The following is a 17,111-nucleotide window of genomic DNA, read 5'->3' on the forward strand; positions in this document are numbered from 1 at the left end:
CCCGGGAGCGCTTTCAGGCCCCTCAGCAAGACCCGGGAGGGCTTTCAGGCCCCTCAGCACACCCTGGAGGCGTTTCAGCACCCTCCGCCATGATCAGACCCCGGGAGGGGTTTCAGGCCCCTCAGCGCACTCGGGAGGGTTTCAGCACCCTCCGCCATGATCAGACCCCGGGAGGGCTTTCAGCACCGTCAGCAAGACCCGTGAGGGTTCAGGCTCCTCAGCACACCTGGGAGGGGTTTCAGCACCCTCAGCCATGATCAGACTCCGGGAGGGCTTTCAGGCCCCTCAGCAAGACCCGTGAGGGCTTTCAGCACCCTCAGCACACTCGGGAGGCGTTTCAGCACCCTCCGCCATGGTCAGACCCCGGGAGGGCTTTCAGCACCCTCAGCAAGACCCGGGAGGGCTTTCAGCACCCTCAGCAAGACCCGGGAGGGCTTTCAGGCCCTTGAGCACACCCAGGAGGGGTTTCAGAGCCCTCAGCCATGATCAGACCCCATCAAGGGTTTCAGCCCCCTCAGCAGGCCCGCGAGGGCTTTCAGACCCCTCCAGCAGACCCGTGAAGGTTTCAGAGCCCTCAGCAGGCCCTCGAAGGGTTTTAGGCCCCAGAGCGCCCCCAGCCCTCAGAAAACGTTGTGAGGGGTTTCGCGCAGACCCCTCAGACGACCCTCGAGGCGTTTCAGACCCCTCAGCCCGCCCAGCCCTCAGCAAACCCTGTGAGGGGTTTCGCGCGCCCTCTTACCATGACCAGACGCCATGAGTGGTTACAGCCTCCTCAGCAGTCCCCCGAGGGGTTTCAGCTCCCGCAGACTCTCGAAGGGTTTCGCGCCCCTCAGCCATGATCAGATGCCGTGAGGGGTTTCGGTCCCCACAGACCCGCCAAGGGTTCCTCGCACTCCCGGCCCTCAACCGACGCCATGAGGGGCTCGCGACGCTCCGCCGTGAGAGGCTCGCGCCCCGCCCAGTCCGTGGTGGCCGCCGGGACGGCTCTGGCCCCACCCTCAGCCCTCGGAGGACCCTCGAAGTCTCGCGCTTTCCGTCTTCGCGCCTTTTGTTTCGCGCCGCTGATCAGACGCCGTGAGGGGCTTCAGCCCCCTCAGCTCCCTCAGACTTCAGCAAACTCTGAGGGATTTCAGCCCCTCAGCCATGATAAAGGCGCCCTTAGGGGCTTCAGCCCCCTCAGCTCCCTCAGCCTTCAGCAAACTGAGGGATTTCAGCCCCTCAGCCATGACCAAGACGCCGTGAGGGGCTTCAGCCCCCTCAGCTCCCTCAGACTTCAGCAAACTCCGTGAGGCATTTCAGCTTCTCAGCCATGATGAAGATGCCGTGAGGGGCTTCAGCCCCCTCAGCTCCCTCAGCCTTCAGCAAACTCCGTGAGGGACTTCAGCTTCTCAGCCATGATCAAGATGCGGTGAGGGGCTTCAGACGCCTCAGCTCCCTCAAGCTTCAGCAAACTCTGAGGGATTTCAGCCCCTCAGCCATGACCAAGATGCTGTGAGTGGCTTCAGCCCCCTCAGCTCCCTCAGCCTTCAGCAAACTCTGAGGGATTTCAGCCCCTCAGCCGTGACCAAGATGCCGTGAGGGGCTTCAGCCCCCTCAGCTCCCTCAGCCTTCAGCAAACTGAGGGATTTCAGCCCCTCAGCCGTGACCAAGATGCGGTGAGGGGCTTCAGCCCCCTCAGCTCCCTCAGCCTTCAGCAAACTGAGGGATTTCAGCCCCTCAGCCGTGATCAAGATGCGGTGAGGGGCTTCAGCCCCCTCAGCTCCCTCAGCCTTCAGCAAACTGAGGGATTTCAGCCCCTCAGCCATGATCAAGATGCGGTGAGGGGCTTCAGACGCCTCAGCTCCCTCAAGCTTCAGCAAACTCTGAGGGATTTCAGCCCCTCAGCCATGACCAAGATGCTGTGAGGGGCTTCAGACGCCTCAGCTCCCTCAGCAAAGCCTGTGAAGGATTTCAGCCCCTCAGCCATGATCTGACCATTGAAGGCTTTCAACCCGTTCAGCCCTCAGTATCCCGTTAAAAAAGGTAGGTTTGAATTATTCCTGTTAAAATATTTCTTGGGTGCAGAGCTCCCAATGGGGCCGGTGCATAAGCAGGCACTGGAAATGAAAATAAAGAAGGGAATGGGGAAAGGCAGAGGGAGGGGGAATGGTATAAAATTGTGGAATGGTTTGGGTTGGAAGGGTCTGTCACTAGACCAGAATGCTCCAAGCCCCATCCAACCTAGCCTTGAACACTTCCAGGGATGCTTCCTTCAAATTAATGAGGAATTTGGTTAATAACGGGCTCTGAGGTTTTATCTGGAAATTAAGTAGGAAAAGGGCTGAATCAACTGCCACCCTGGCCCTGGTTTTATTAATTTTCCAGTTTTAATCCTCTGGATTTTATACTGTCCCCATATGTCCTGTTTTCAGCATGTCCCAGGAATTCTATGTGGAGAATTGGCTGAGCAGTGGGGCACCTCAGAATTCACAGGAAGCAGCTGGGAAGCTGAACTGCCCCGTGAACATGGGAAGGGGTGGTAAAAGTACAGGATTTAGCCAAAAAGTCACATCTTGAGGTTCTTGAACTCCAAAAGGATTTTTTTCTGCTGTCCATAGACTTTAATACCAGGATAGCAAAGCACCAGACTGCATTTTATTCCCATTTGGGGCTATGATCGTGCCTTTTGCCATTCCTATAAAAATCCATCAAAATGTGGCTTGATATAAATCCATGAAAAAAGTGAGTATGCACCTTCTCAGTGGATTTATGGAGTTGCAGATAAACTTGGGAAATTTTATTGGACTCCCCTTCCCTGGAAGTGTCCAAGGCCAGGTTGGATAGGGCTTAGAGCAGCCAGGTTCGTGAGCAGAGGGGATGGAACTGGAAAATCCTTAGAATCCCAAACCATTCCATGACTCTATGGTGATGCTGAAAATAAGTTGATTAATGTTATGAAGCTGCAGTAGCTGATGCCGTGAATGAATCCATGTGATCCGGAGCTGCCACATTGGGTTTTGTGATAAAACAGAAGTGGAACAAAGTTGCGCTTAATAAATTTTATAGGATAAACCCCCAAATCACCGAAGTGTTTGTTTCTCCACCTCCCAAAAATAAACAAGTGGGAAAATGGAGCAAAAAAGCCTTATAATTTCCATGCAGTTTCTCCCTTTGTGCTTCCTTGTTATGAGTCAACATGAGGCTGCTTTGGGTTAGAGGGGAAACTTGCTAATTTCAGTGCAGCTAAACAAAGAACGCGTTTCATTCACTGCCTCAGAAACACTGCAGATTTCCATGGGAAGGTGCTCGTGGAGGTGGGAAAATATTCTTCTGTGCTTGTCTGAATTCCGATTGAAATTTGGTTTGTTTTCTAATTCCCTAACGAAAGAGGATGTTTGATTTCAATTAAAGTGAAATGTCATCATTTTAGGTCGTACTAATGGGTATGGAATACTGCAGTCCATTAGGGAGAAAACAGTGGATTTGGGAAAAGGCCAAGAGGTGCAGGGGATGTAAAGAGATTTTCCATGTATTTTCAATTTTTGTAATGGGCATATGTAGGTCATTATGGAAATCCATGGGTTGTGATGACAGGAATACAGAAAATACAATAAAGCAATCTCTTATCAAGATTTCAGCAGGAATTGTTCATATTTCCTAAAGAACCAGCATCTGGAAAAAGGTTTGGAGTAACCTGGGCTAGTGGAAGGTGTCCCTGCCCATGGCAGGGGGATGATCCTTAAAATCCCTTGCTCCAAGCCTCTTCCAGCCCAGCCTTGAACAATTCCAGGGCTGGGGCATCCACAGCTTCTCTGGGAATATGAATGGGAATATGAGGGAAACCCTCTGGGAGAGTTTATGAGATTTAAAAGTTTGTTCCCCCATATGGTATTCTTTAAATTATTGAGTGTTTTTTTAAGTCTCTCGACTGTTGGCAAAAGTTTGTTGTTGTTCTTATTGTGAATTGTTTTATATCTTGTTTTATATCTTATTTTTGTTATTGCTGTTTGTTATTGAGCCTGGACCCGTCGATCATGGGGGATCCTTGGGTTGAGTCCCGTGCGCTGCCATCCGTCACTCGTCCTGATAATTGAATTAAAAGCTGCTGTAAAAAATACATGGGAATAAGAATGGGAGAGGGATGAAGAAGGAAATAATTGGGGGAATACATGGTGGCTGGATTAGTTATTATCCCAATTAGCTGCCTGAATCAGCTCCTTGACAAGGAACACAGAGGGAAGAATAAAGGGCCATCGGTGACAAGGCCAGTTTTTAGGGAAGCTGCTCCTCTAAGTGTATTATGATTGCAATATAAAGAGCTGCAGGTTTCAGTTAAATGGATTTTGATTCTGCTTATTTTTCTAACAGTAGATTTGTTTCACTTCCATATTAATCTCCTTTTATTAAACCATAGAAATTCCAACCTTTGTTTTTCTGGGAGCAGCCTAGGACATAATCTAACTTTACAAAAAATTAGAAGTATTTGTGCTTAGTAAAGAGATAGAGGTTGGATTTAAATCCTGTGAACTGGACACACAGTTATGGCATTTCCAGCTCTAGGAGAAGTTGATTATTTGAAATGAACACGAGGAAGGAAATTCTATTTGAATTAATTTTCATGGCAAACTGGTTTCAATGTTTTGGAGGGAAACAAATTCCTTTTTAAAGTAGCGGCCTCAAGCTGTGCCAGGGGAGGTTCAGGTTGGACATCAGGAGGAATTTCTTCATGGAAAGGGTGGTCAGGCGTAGGAATACCTAAAAATTACTGAAATAATAGGCTCAAACCTACTGAATTTAATTAACTAAAGTTAAATGAATGCCCATTGTGATTTGGGGATGGGAAGAGGCTGGGTGTGAGGTCACCCGGAGAAGCTGTGCCTGCCCCATCCTTGGAGTGCTCAGGGCCAGGTTGGGCAGGGCTTGGAGCAGCCTGGGCTGGTGGAACTCCCCAGCAGAGGTCTGGTTGGAGCTCCCAGACATTCCAGTTGGAGCATGGGAGACACAGACGTGTTTCTGCACTGTCTCTGGGCCACCTCCCACACATGAGACGGGAACACGGGCAGGGACACAGGATCTCCCTCCCCACTTGTGCTCCTTAGGAAGAGCTGCAAATGCAGCCTCAGAACCTCCGGCTGCAATGTTCTGTCACTCCTTATTGGGCACTAAATGTAATAAATAAATACCTAATACTAGTTCAGAAGCAGTCATGGAAATGCACGGAGTTCTCCCTAAAAGCTCCTGTTCCCCAGCAGGAATTCTAGGGCCTTGCCCAGCCCCATTGATTATGTTGTCTGTAGAGAGGGAGCTGAAAAGATTGCAAAGAAATGAGGAATTAGGGGAAAAAAAGCGTGAGAGGGAGGGAACACAAAGCCAAACTGCATCTGGCCAGTGCAAAGGATCCTTGCATCCCAAATGTTCTCCTTGTCACTGTGAATATTGAGTCACAAGTGGAATATTTTCAATAGTCAGGATCATCCCAGTGGTGGTTTAGCCTTGTGGGGAATATTGAACTGCTCATCCTCACCCATGGCATTACTCGGGAGCTGGTGGGTTTGGTGGGGAATCATGCAGACACAGCTGGTGTGCACATTCCCACTGGATCTGCCGAGAGCTCCAGGCACATCCTTGAGAGCCTTTCCAAGGGAAGGGACACATTGTGCTGCCTTCCGAGTCATGGAATCCTGAATGGTTTGGGTTGGAAGGGACCTTAAAGATCACCTCATTCCACCCCCTGCCGTGGGCAGGAACACCTTCCAGGTTGCTCCAAGCCCCAGCCTGGCCTTGGACACTTGCAGGGATAAAGGTGTTCAAGCCCAAGCTGGATGAGGCTGGAGCCAGGGATTTACACCAGCCGAGTAATAAATGAGGATCATTTATAACACAACTCAGCTGGCATGGAGCTTCCCTCCTGTCCTGTATGTGCTTGGAGGGGACACGGCTTCACACCTGTCAGTGGGTGCTCCATGGCTGCATTGGGAAAGGTGCAGCAGCCAGGAGATCCATAGGATGAGGCTTTCCAGGTCTGGTCTGAGGCTAAGATGCCTCCAGCTGGCATCTCCCGGCACTCAAGGCTGGTTCTTGCTTGCAGTCACCGCCTGAGAAAGCGTCTCCCTGCTGAGTACACAATGATCCTGCAAATCAGCAGGAATGCCTGCCGCCGGCTCGGGTCCTTCCTGAGGGTTACAGCTCCTGCATCCAAACACGGAGACAGCCTGGAATGTCAGATGCCTGAGCTGGTGATGGCTGGGTGAAGTCAGGCTGGCTCAGGGGAACTTTGCTGGGGAGAGGCTGTGGGTGAGGTCACCCAGAGCAGCTGTGGCTGCCCCTGGATTCCTGGCAGTGCCCAAGGCCAGGCTGGATGGGGCTTGGAGCAACCTGGGATAGTGGAAGATGTCGCTGCCATGGCAGGGGTGGAACGAGATGAGCTTTAAGGTCCTTCCCACTCGAACCGTTCTGGGATTCTGAGATTCCAATTTCATCACCAGGAAGCACGAGGAAGGTGAGGGGTCAGGGGACCAGAGGAGCGAGGCAGGGTGGGGAAAGTAAAGTCGTGTTTCCCACATGGATAACTCCCCAACAATCTGCTGGAGGAGGGATTTGGTCTCCTCCTGAAACCCCAAACCAGCCTGATTTGAATTTGCCAAGCACCTGTGAAAGAATGCAGCTGCAAGGCCCTGGGAAAACAATGGGAACTGTGACAGTTCATTATTATAAGGCAGCCCCGAGATTTATTTGGGAAAGTTATTGATACAGAATTCCACTGGAGGACACAGTGGCATTCCCGAGGTATGCCAGGGAGCAGCTAGCTAGGGTTGTGGATGTGTGTACATCATGTAAACCCCAGTAGGGGAGCGGGGACAGCTTACTGGGTCTGTCAGACAGCAAAACAAATGGAGGAGGACTGATTGCTTCAGCATTTCCTTCCCTTATTTTTATTCCATATTCATTTGATAGGTTGGGATTTTTCCTTGTTTGCTGTTTTTTTTGTAGTTTGCTCTGGCTATTTTTTTTCTGGTGAAGCAAGGGTTTGGAAAGTGCAGGCAGCATTTCAAACTGTGATCTGCACAGATGGGAATGAAGGAACATTCTCCAGGCGAAAATTGTTCTCGGAGACATTTGGATTGAGCAGGATTTGTCTCTGTGCGAGGTGGAACATCCTGATTTCCACCAAGAGGGCGCTTGGGCAGCACAGTGGTGGTGGTGGTGACAGGCCAGAGGACACCTCCCACCAGCCAGTGCCCAGCCAGTGGGTCCAGCCCACTGGATGCAACCTGTGCTTCCATGGGGGAAGCATAGTGCAAGGCACAATAATCCACAGAAAGGGTTGTCCCATGGAAAAATCCTCAGGATCAAGCTGCTGAGGTGGTTTGCTGGTGTTGTGTCCTTACAAACCTTGCTGCTTTTAATGAGTGTGAGGTGTGTGTGTAGCCCGCACTTTGATGAAGAGTTTCTGTCACCACAAGCAGCAGTTACAAATGATGGGGTGGGCAGGGATGGGCTGGGCAAATCCAAAACAATTTGCTTTGCATAGATTAGCAGCTCCTAAAGAGATCCCACATTCATCCGGGAGAGATTTTCACGGAGTCCAGGGTGCAGTGTCAGAGAGAGGCTTCGCTGCCCATGTCTTGTGTTTTTCCCCACTTCCCTCCTCTCTTCCCTCCTCCTCCTTTTCGTTTCCAAACTGAATTTCCTGGTTTCCAGATGCAACTGCAATATAGCGTGGAAATAAAAGCAGGCAGTTAAATTGTCGGAGCCCATAATCTCCCAAAGAAAAAGGGTGGATCATCCAACTCCGTTTTCCTGCTTATGGGTCCCTGTTGCTGTACTAGTGGTAAATACACGAGGAACTCAGCTCATCAAATTTTTAAGCACAGGATGCACAAAGGAAGCTCCAGAGTGTCTGGAAAAGCTCGTGGCATCGGTCAAAGGCAGCTCTTGGGGCTGAGGCGTCGCCAGCTTCCCATTCATCATCGCTTCCCTTCCATCTCTGCATTCCTTTTGTTCTCTAAACCCTAAATTTCCATGGTTTAATTTTCCTCCTCTCCTGGAATGGCTTTGCAAATGCTTAGCCTTAAGTAATAGTCAGTAAAGGCAAATTACCTTAAATCAAGCAAGGGTTATCTAATTTAGAAAATAGGAAATAGAGAGAAAATCAAACTAAATGAAATGCAAACAGGATAATTCATATCTAATCCATGGGCTTCTCAACAGGAGGAGTCTTTTAGTTGTGCTCAGTTGAGCGTCCGTTCTTAGCACAACTTACAGGACTGTGAGCCCCAACCAACTGCCTCTTTAGGCCCTGCACTCCCAAAATCCTAAGAAAATGGGATTTTTCACATCCATTTGTGCTTTCATCATAGCACCTCCAGCTGAGCTGCTCCTTCCTCAGTTTCCTTGCTTTGATTGGCACACACCCACTTATCTGTACTTTCTATAAGCACGTGGAGATGGGATAGTGCCAGAGCAGGCTTTCCTATGACACCTAGACAAGACAGTCCATAGAATCCCACGCTGGGTTGGGGTGGAAGGAACTTAAAGATCATCTCCTTCCACCCTGAGACACCTTCCACTATCCCAGGTTGCTCCAAGCCCTGTCCAACCTGGCCTTGGACACTGCCAGGGATCCAGGGGCAGCCACAGCTGCTCTGGGCACTCTGTGCCAGAGCCTGCCCACCCTCCCAGGGAACAATTCCTTCCCAATATCCCATCCAAGCCTTCCCAGTTTCTCCACCCTTTAGTTCCCTTCCCTGCCTTTTTATTAATATGCAATGCACCGCCGACCCCCGGATTAATGAAGCTTATTACAGGATCCTGCTAGAAAGCTTTCCAACTTCCTTCCAATTAACACACGGTGCTTCAGAGGAATCCTCGGAATACGGGGAGGTGTTTGGCAATTGCACAGCACCTTTTTTTCAGGCAACTTCACTTAAGATGTCCTTGTTAGATGAAAGACTCCTCAGATGCTGATTACCCCCTCCAGGCAGGTTCTTCATTGTTCTCCACACACAGGAATTGTTTTATATGTTTTATTTAGGTTAAGCTTAGAAGGATCATCTTGGTTTATTATGGAATCATGGAATGGTTTGGGTTGGAAGGGACCTCAAAGCTCATCTCATTCCACCCCCTGCCATGGGCAGGGACACCTTCCACTATCCCAGGTTGCTCCAAGCCCCATCCAACCTGGCCTTGAACATTCCCAGGGAAGGGGAGTCCACTCAGATGAGGGAATTTTAGATTGGCACATGAGAAAATGCACTGGGAGCTCCCCTTGCCATCCTGCCAGGATGGATCTTGGCATGGACTGGTTCCGAAACAAAGAACATTCCCAGCAATGCAGCTGCACCATGTCACCTGCTGCTGAGCTGCTCCGGTGTGTGCTCCGGAGAGCTTTCCCTGAGACTTACAGCAGGAAATGCAGGACAGGCATCCCCGTGATCCGCTCCGGTGATGGTGTTTCCGGCACCTAATTCCTGGTTAATTATTCAAGGCCAGGTTGGACAGGGCTTGGAGCAACCTGGGATAGTGGAAGGTGTCCCTGCCCATGTGATGATCCTTAAAATCCCTTCCAACCCAAACCATTCCAGAATTCATCCTAGGATTCCATAACCTTCTCTGCACCAAATCCTGTAGCCAGGATTTTTGGTCCCGTTTCCATCCCAGTGCCTCCCAAGTCACACTTTGCACCTGACGGCAAAATGAGGACAGTACTGGGTTATGCTTTCCATGGAGGGAAGCACCTGACCTCCATCCCTGAGCTCCTCAGTGCAAGGTGGGAGCACAGCCCTGCTCCTCTGGAGCCAGAGGCCTGGTCCAATCCAGGTTTTGTTCCCCTTCTCCCAGTTTTCCCACAGGTTGTGAGGAATTCCCAATGATTCCTGATCCAGTGAAACACTAACAATGAGAATCTTTCAAGGTTAGGAACACAATTTGGGCAAATGAGCAAACTATTGGGGAGGCTTCATTCCACTGCGGCAATTAAGAAGAAGGAATATCAGCAGGTCACATCTTGCTTCCGGTGCATTGGGAATTATTTTGCCATGGAGTTTGGAAGAAGCAGGATTGGGGTTGCACTTGGTATTTAAAGCAAACAAACCTATCTATTAAATGAGACTGCGGAATGGGGCACGAAAGTAAAACCGAGACCGTTAAATTACAGATAAAGGGGGAAGAGTCAAATTTTCCCAAATGTTCTCATTTTCCATTTTTTTCCTAACGACCGTCGTTATATTTTGATGTGGTTAATAATACAGCAGAGGTTAAATGAAACATGAAAAAGGGCTGTACATTAAAATTGAGATAACTCTTCCTTCAGTGAAGTGGAACCCAGCAGATGTAGCTGCACACTGTAATTGCTGCCTGTTTCCTGTCACTCTGATTAAGTTGCATTGTCCCTGCTCCAAGTGTAGGAATCAGTGGCTTCCCATAGGGCACAGCATGGGACAACTGGCTTCGGCAGGCAAATGACTCTGTGCACCTCCTGCTTGTCCTGGTAATGGTATAGACACACAATATACATTGATGACTCCTAAAATCAATAGACTGTGCAGTGGGAGAGGCTCCGGGGCTTCCATGGGAGAGGCACTCCAGTCAAGGGCTGGGATTTTGGGAACAGTTCACTTCCCCAGTTCAGGAGGCCAAATAAGCCCAATGCCTGGCTGCTGTGTTAATTCTGGTTCTCAAGAGTTACTCTGCACCTTCTAGTGTTGTTCTTCTCCTCGTTCCAAAGCTGTGGGATCCCAGAATCACGGAATGGGGTGGGTTGGAAGGGAACTTAAGGACCATCCAGTTGCACCCCTCTGCGGGGGTGCAACCTTCCACTAGACCAGGTTGCTTCAAGCCCCATCCAGCCTGGCCCTGAGCACTTCCAGGGATAGGGAAATCACATCCTCTCTGTGCAGAAAGTCTCGCATTGTTCACTCTGTTGCCAATTATCCAGGTTTTCCTTTCAGGAACAAATCCCTACTTCAGGGATTAAACTGTAGGGTAAAATCCAGGACCTGGGTGGGGAATGCGAGGCTGGATTCCCTGCTGCCAGGAATTACAGGAGATCCACTGAACCCAGTGGGGTTACTCTGATTTCCAGCAGCTGTTGGACTTGCTGGAGAGGTCCAGAAAGTGCTTTTTCCATGTGATTCCGTTCAGAAAGAATGGGATGCGCCTCGTTCAGCCTTGCCCTACTTTTGTTCCGGAGTCATTCCACTGCTGTCATTCCACTGTGACATCAGTGCAAAGCAAGGCAGGCTCTGCTTGCAGAACCCCCACAAAGGTGACATCCCAGCAGAGCAGTAGAATCATGGAATTGTGGAATTATTTAGGCTGGAAAAGCCCTGTAATATCATCGAGTCAAATCATCCCCCAGCACTGCCAAGGCCATCACTAACCCCTGTCCCCAGGTGCCACATCCACACGGCTTTAAATCCCTCCAGGGATGGGGACTCCACCCCTGCCCTGGGCAACTGTGCCAGGGCAGGACAGCCCTTTCCATGAGGAAGTTTTCCGTAATATCCAGCCTAAACCTCCCCTGCTGTAACTTGAGGCTGTTTCCCCTTGTCCTGCCACTTGTAAAGTGGGAGAACAGACAGACTCCTAGGGAGTTACCCACTCCTTCAGCACCCCTATCCCTTTTCAAGCCTGAATCCCAGGTCAGAGGAGTATTTGGAGCTTCAGGGCTGATGCCAGAGGGGCAGCAGCCCAGCAGGAAGATCTGGAGTGCCCTGGTGTGATTCCAAACCCAGGGAATACTTCTCTTCCTGAGAATTTTTTGGTGGCTGAGGAACTGGAATGTTTTGCATCCTGAGTCTTCAAATGAGCATCAGCTGGGCAGGAGGGCTGTGGATTATGATTTGGGATTTAGGCATCTTTCCCTTCCAAGGCTGTGGCTGGCCCATCCCTGGAAGTGTCCAAAGCCAGGCTGGATGGAGCTTGGAGTGACCTGGGATAGTGGAAGGTGTCCCTGCCCATAGCAGGGAGAGGGATGAGATGGGCTTTAAGGTCCCTGCCAGCCCAACCTATGCTGGGATTCCAGGATTCTATAAAATCCCGTTTTGGCTGGTTAATCCCCAGTTGGATCTGGGGCCTTGCTTTCTAAAAACGGAAATTAATATTAAAAGTCGTTCCTTAACACATGTTTATTTTCTAGTTTATAGAATGTACCTATTACACTCTCCAGACACATGTGCTTGATTATAATGATTATCATATGTATTTTCCAAGGCACTCATCACCATAATATCAAATGTCATTAGAGAAATTAGGGAAGAGCAGCATCATTCCTTCCAAGGAAAAGCCACTTTCCTCCTTTCCCACCACAGTAGTGAGAGCACAGAAGCTCAGCTGATTTTCTGCCACTTTTGTTTCAGCTCGACACAAAACAACCAAATCCCCAGGGAAATGTGCAGCGTGCACCTGAAGCCAAAACCTCTGTGAAAATCCCATGTAAAAATGTCCTGGAACTGTGCAGGGAAGCACACTCCAGAACTGGGGCTGTCCAGCGGGTCCTGCTTTTCCTCCCTGTCCCCCAGCCAGCACAGGCACTCACAGCATCCTGGTTATTGGCAGGAGCTGAGGGAGGAGGAAAACACAAGGAGCAGCAGATCCTAAGCTCAGGTTTAGGGTCACAAACCCCGACTTGAATCCCGGTTGCTGCTCCCAGGGGCACTTTTTCCTAATGTAAAGATTTCCTGATGGAAATTCCAATTTCTGGAGCAAAACCCGATTTCAAGCCTTGGGAGGAGATAAGTGAGGTGCCGAGGGATTTACGTGATGCTCCATGTGTCTTCCCAGAGGTGGAAGATACGGATCTGGATTGGTTTAGGAGAGCCCAGGGGTTTTTATTTCAATATTTACTTCTTTAAGCTCCAGCAGAGGAGGGAAACAGCTGGAGATGACACAGACATCCCACTATTCCAGACCTAGCTGGTTTGTCTGGAAGACACGTGTTGGATTTCAAGCCTGTGTGTGTCCAAGGGCAGGAAGAGGGGGGCTGCTCCGGGGGGAGGCTCCCAGGTCCTTCCAGGGAAGGGGCCAGGGATAGCAGTCCATGGAGTGATCTACGGAAGAAGGTGCAGTTGGATGTGTCAGTGCCCTCTGTGCCCTGACAGCCACAATATTCCCTCTCTTTATTCCTAATTAATTAAAAATAAGCATTGCCTGGTTTGTTCTTCTGCAACAGTGTCACCTTCCCACATACCAAGGTTTTCGAGCTGGCTTCCAGCAGTTCCTAGGGATTTAAGGTCTTGGCTTTGGCCACTGCTCAGCTGAAGAGTCCCTTAAATCCAGTCTGTGTCGTGGGGGTGAAGCAGCAGCAGGGAGCTGCCTTTGGATTGCTGACTCCGACTAAATCCTTGGGTTTTTTCTTCCTTTGCGTCATTTCTGTGATTATTTTTGTGCTTCATATGCTCAAAAATCCCTGGGGAATAGGGAAAAAAAATCTCTTTTTTTTTTTTTATATTTTTGCTTTGCAAGTCACTTTGTAAAGAAGCACTTTGGTGTCTTCAGAAGGTTGGAAACCCACCTGTTTCCTGGGAGGAAAGGCGGGAGCAGCCAGCCCGGTGGATCCCAGTGGGAACTTTAAGGGAAATGAAATATATTGGCCCCACACCTGGGAAGAGGGATTTGAAGTAGGATTTTCAGTCTCAAATCAAAGATTTGTTTTGCTTGTAGAAACAGAGCTGGGAGAACAGAGTGTTCCTCCTGCTCTGGCAGGGATTCCGCTCTGCCTCCGTGCATCCCGGCCATGCCAGCAGTGCTCCAGGGAAGGACTTACCTTGGAAAAGAAGGGCCAAACCAGGGGGAAAGGAACTGGTGGGGCTCAATGTGCTGCCTGCTCCCACTTGGGAGGACACTTGAACACTTCTAAGGTCACTTGGATAATCTAATCCTACTCAGGATGATATCTAGCTCCGGCAGGAACTCTTGGAAGGCTTTAAACAACATCCATCTTCATTATTTCCCACCCTCGTGTCTGTATGATTGATTCCTGCTAAATTTGGTTTAATTGCTCAGAAGGTCTTAAGGAATGACATTTGGAGAGAGCCAAATGGGATGTCTGAGCTCCCCCTGCTGCTCTGCCGCATGCAGCCACCCAGCACCCAGCACCCGCTGGTGCTCCGGGCTGGAAAACTCCAGGATGAACCAGGAGCTCTTTCCTACATGGGCAACGACCAGGGGGGTTTAGCTAAGGCTGAGTGCTAGTAGGTAACATGGACATTGGGAAGCATCCCAAATCCCAGATCCTTTGGGTTCAACCTTTCAGTTCATGTGCATACACGAGGCTGGTTGGAAAGGCAAGGGTCTGGAATTGGTTCCCAGTGGATCCATTGCCCAGGTCAGTGGCTCTGAGCTCCCTGGATGCAGCCAGGGCAGGAGGGGCTCTCACAGCACCCAGCTCCTGGGAAGTGCTCATGGCCCCACTTTAGTCGCTTCCCCTCCTCAGGAATGGGATCGGCTCTCCCTGCTGACTGAATTAGCAAATCAGGGCACTTCCTTAGGGCAGGAATCATGGAATCCCAGGGTGGTTTGGGTTGGAAGGGACCTCAAAGCTCATCTCATTCCACCTCCTACCATGGGCAGGGACACTTTCCACTATCCCAGGGTGCTCCAAGCCCCATCCAGCCTGGCCTTGGACACTTCCAAAGATCCAAGGACAGCCACAGCTTCTCTGGGCAACCTGTGCCAGGGCCTGCCCACCCTCACAGGGAAGGACTTCTTCCCAATATCCCATCTAACCCGGCTGTCCTGGATGGAGGTGAGGGGAGAGGGAAGGGAAAGCTGGAAGTAAATCCATATTTGTGCCCAAAAGATCAATAAACAGGGAGAAAGCCCCAGCAGGCAGAGGATGGTGAAGCAAATCCGACATTAACTACTCATTATTTACACACTGCCATCGCCACGAGCCGGTGCGTGGCCACAAAAGCTGCGGCAAGATCCCCATTTCCAAGCAGAGTTTTAATTATTTGTAAAAGCCTTCAATTGTTCACCAGATAATGTCATGGATTGGTCCTCCCAGTGTGAAGTGCAACCGTCCAGAACCCCCACAGTATTATAAATAGGCTTCGGAGCCGGGATTGATTGATGTTTGGCATAAAATCTATTCCTCGGAGCATGTGTATTCCTTCTGTTCACCAGTTTCATACAAATATACTTGGGCTGATTTTTTATTCAAATCTCCAATTTATGTTGGGTTTCAACTGTTAAATATTTAAAGGCTTTTTCATCTTTTTTTCCGTATCCCTCTTTTCTGTGCGATCTAGGGAAGTCTTGTGCCGAACACAAACAAGACTCGGAGATTTAGCACATTCCTGGGGGGGAGAGAAAAGCTTTATTAATTATATTGAGACTCAAATAATAGTCTTCCTTGACACTAATGTTCCATCAGTTCCAACCACAAGGATCCTGTGGGATAGCTTTAGAGCCCTTATCAGGATCGAGATTACGGCATTTATGGCTCCATAGAAGAAGGAATTTAATGAACGGCACTCGGAGTTTGAAGAGAGGGTCGGAGACAGGGCGATAGCGAGGGATAAAAACTACAGCCATGAGGAGTTATTCCAGGGGAGTCCCTGGCACTGCGCAAGGAAACATCAAATAAAACTGAGTCTAGAGTACTTTTTCAAGAATCTCCATAAATATTCCCGATTCCTCAGCTGGAGGATTCGTCCTTGTTCCACCTTGGCTGCCTCTGACAGCCGCGATCTCCGAGGAGCCGTGTCTTTGGCACGTCTCTCTTCCCAAGTCTTATTTAAGTTTTCACTTATCAAATCAATACTGGGAAATAACTTTATTGCGGAATTTTTCTGACATCAGTACTTTTATTCCATCCGCCCTTTTTTCTCTGTGGATTTCACTCTCCTCACCCTGGTGGCTGTGATTAATTCATTTATTCATGCCTTTGCAAGAGTGGGAGTCAGGAGGCCAGACCCAATTATGTCTTATTTATTATTTTGTGTATTAGAGTAAAATCTGGAGACATGGATGAAACAATGGCGGTATTCACAGAATCCCAGAATCGATTGGAAGGAGGCTGCAAAAGACCTCCAGGGTCTTTGGGTCCAACCTGTGACTGATCCCCACCAGAGCACTGAGTGCCACCTCCAGGGATGGGGACTCCACCGCTTCCCTGGGCAGCCCCTTCCAATCTTTCTTGTTCTTCTTATCATTGGAAATTCTAATTCCCGGTAAAAATCCCACGGCTTACCTGTTGCTCAAGCACGCAAACGGCCTGAAATTGATTTGGGGGTGCCTGTGGGGTTGGTGAGGGAAGGGAATAAAGAGATCATGGGGTGGTAATGTGCAGGAATGTTAGGGAGGAAATCAGGCTGCAGGATCTCAGAGTCTCACCTAAAATCTGCTTTAGCATTCAGATAATTCACCTGTATTTTAGAAGTGCTGAGAATTCCAACAGAGGTGGAAAATGTTCCCTTTAGATGGATATCAGGCCTCCAACAGGTTTCTGGCTCCCAGGTTGTTACCCTGGCTAAACTGGTGCCTTATTTAATGCCCCAATCACTGATACAATTTAATTGTACCTGTCGTGGTTTCTCAGGATCAGTTTCTCTCTGGGTGTAAAACCTGCACAAGGTCAGGAACCAAAACCAGGGAAAAGGGATGTTCCAATGCTCAGTGGAAGCTTAAACTAGGAATTAATTTATCTCTGGTAGCACTTGACAAAGCTCAGCTCCTGATGCCTCAGCCTTTATAGTCACATCTGTTAGTTTAGAGCGTTTATTGGAGGAGCCTTGACAAAGACAAAAACAGATGATGGAAATCTCATCTGTCAAAACTGTTATTAAAGCTGGGAACAGTGTGAGGTTTGGTTTAAATTGAAAGCATCATTTATATTTTATCCAACGTTTTGCAAACAATCACACTGGGGAAGGATTTGGGGGGACCTGGAGAGCCCTCAGCGAAGCACAGCTCGTTACGGTGCTCTGCTTAATGCGCTGCGCAGGGGTGAGCAGGGGCCACTTCCCAGCACCTCTGCAGGAGGGGAGGGAGCTGGTGGGACCCGAGAGCTGGAAAATCACCTGTGCACAAAGGCTCGGCTATTAATCACCAGGGGAGCGGGAATATCAAACAGCTGGGAAGCTCCGATGTCACCTGAAATGGGAAAGGGGAAAGGCGGCTTCTCAGCC

The 17,111-nt window shown here is 49.4% G+C and overlaps 1 long non-coding RNA gene across 2 annotated transcripts in view; it reads left to right on the top strand.

Moving 5' to 3' along the window:
* The first annotated feature begins 1,679 nt into the window (after positions 1–1,679).
* Positions 1,680–17,111, top strand: part of LOC121661374 — a 107,251-nt gene continuing 91,819 nt past the window's right edge. For both annotated transcript variants that reach the window (XR_006014942.1, XR_006014943.1), the window contains exon 1: positions 1,680–2,022. This is a non-coding gene — a long non-coding RNA (uncharacterized LOC121661374). The remainder of the gene's footprint in view (positions 2,023–17,111) is intronic.

Source organism: Corvus kubaryi, unplaced genomic scaffold, assembly GCF_017639235.1.
Source record: "Corvus kubaryi isolate FWS band 111438036 unplaced genomic scaffold, C.kubaryi_AGA036_p1.0 37149, whole genome shotgun sequence".
Classification (NCBI taxonomy): Eukaryota; Metazoa; Chordata; class Aves; order Passeriformes; family Corvidae; genus Corvus; species Corvus kubaryi.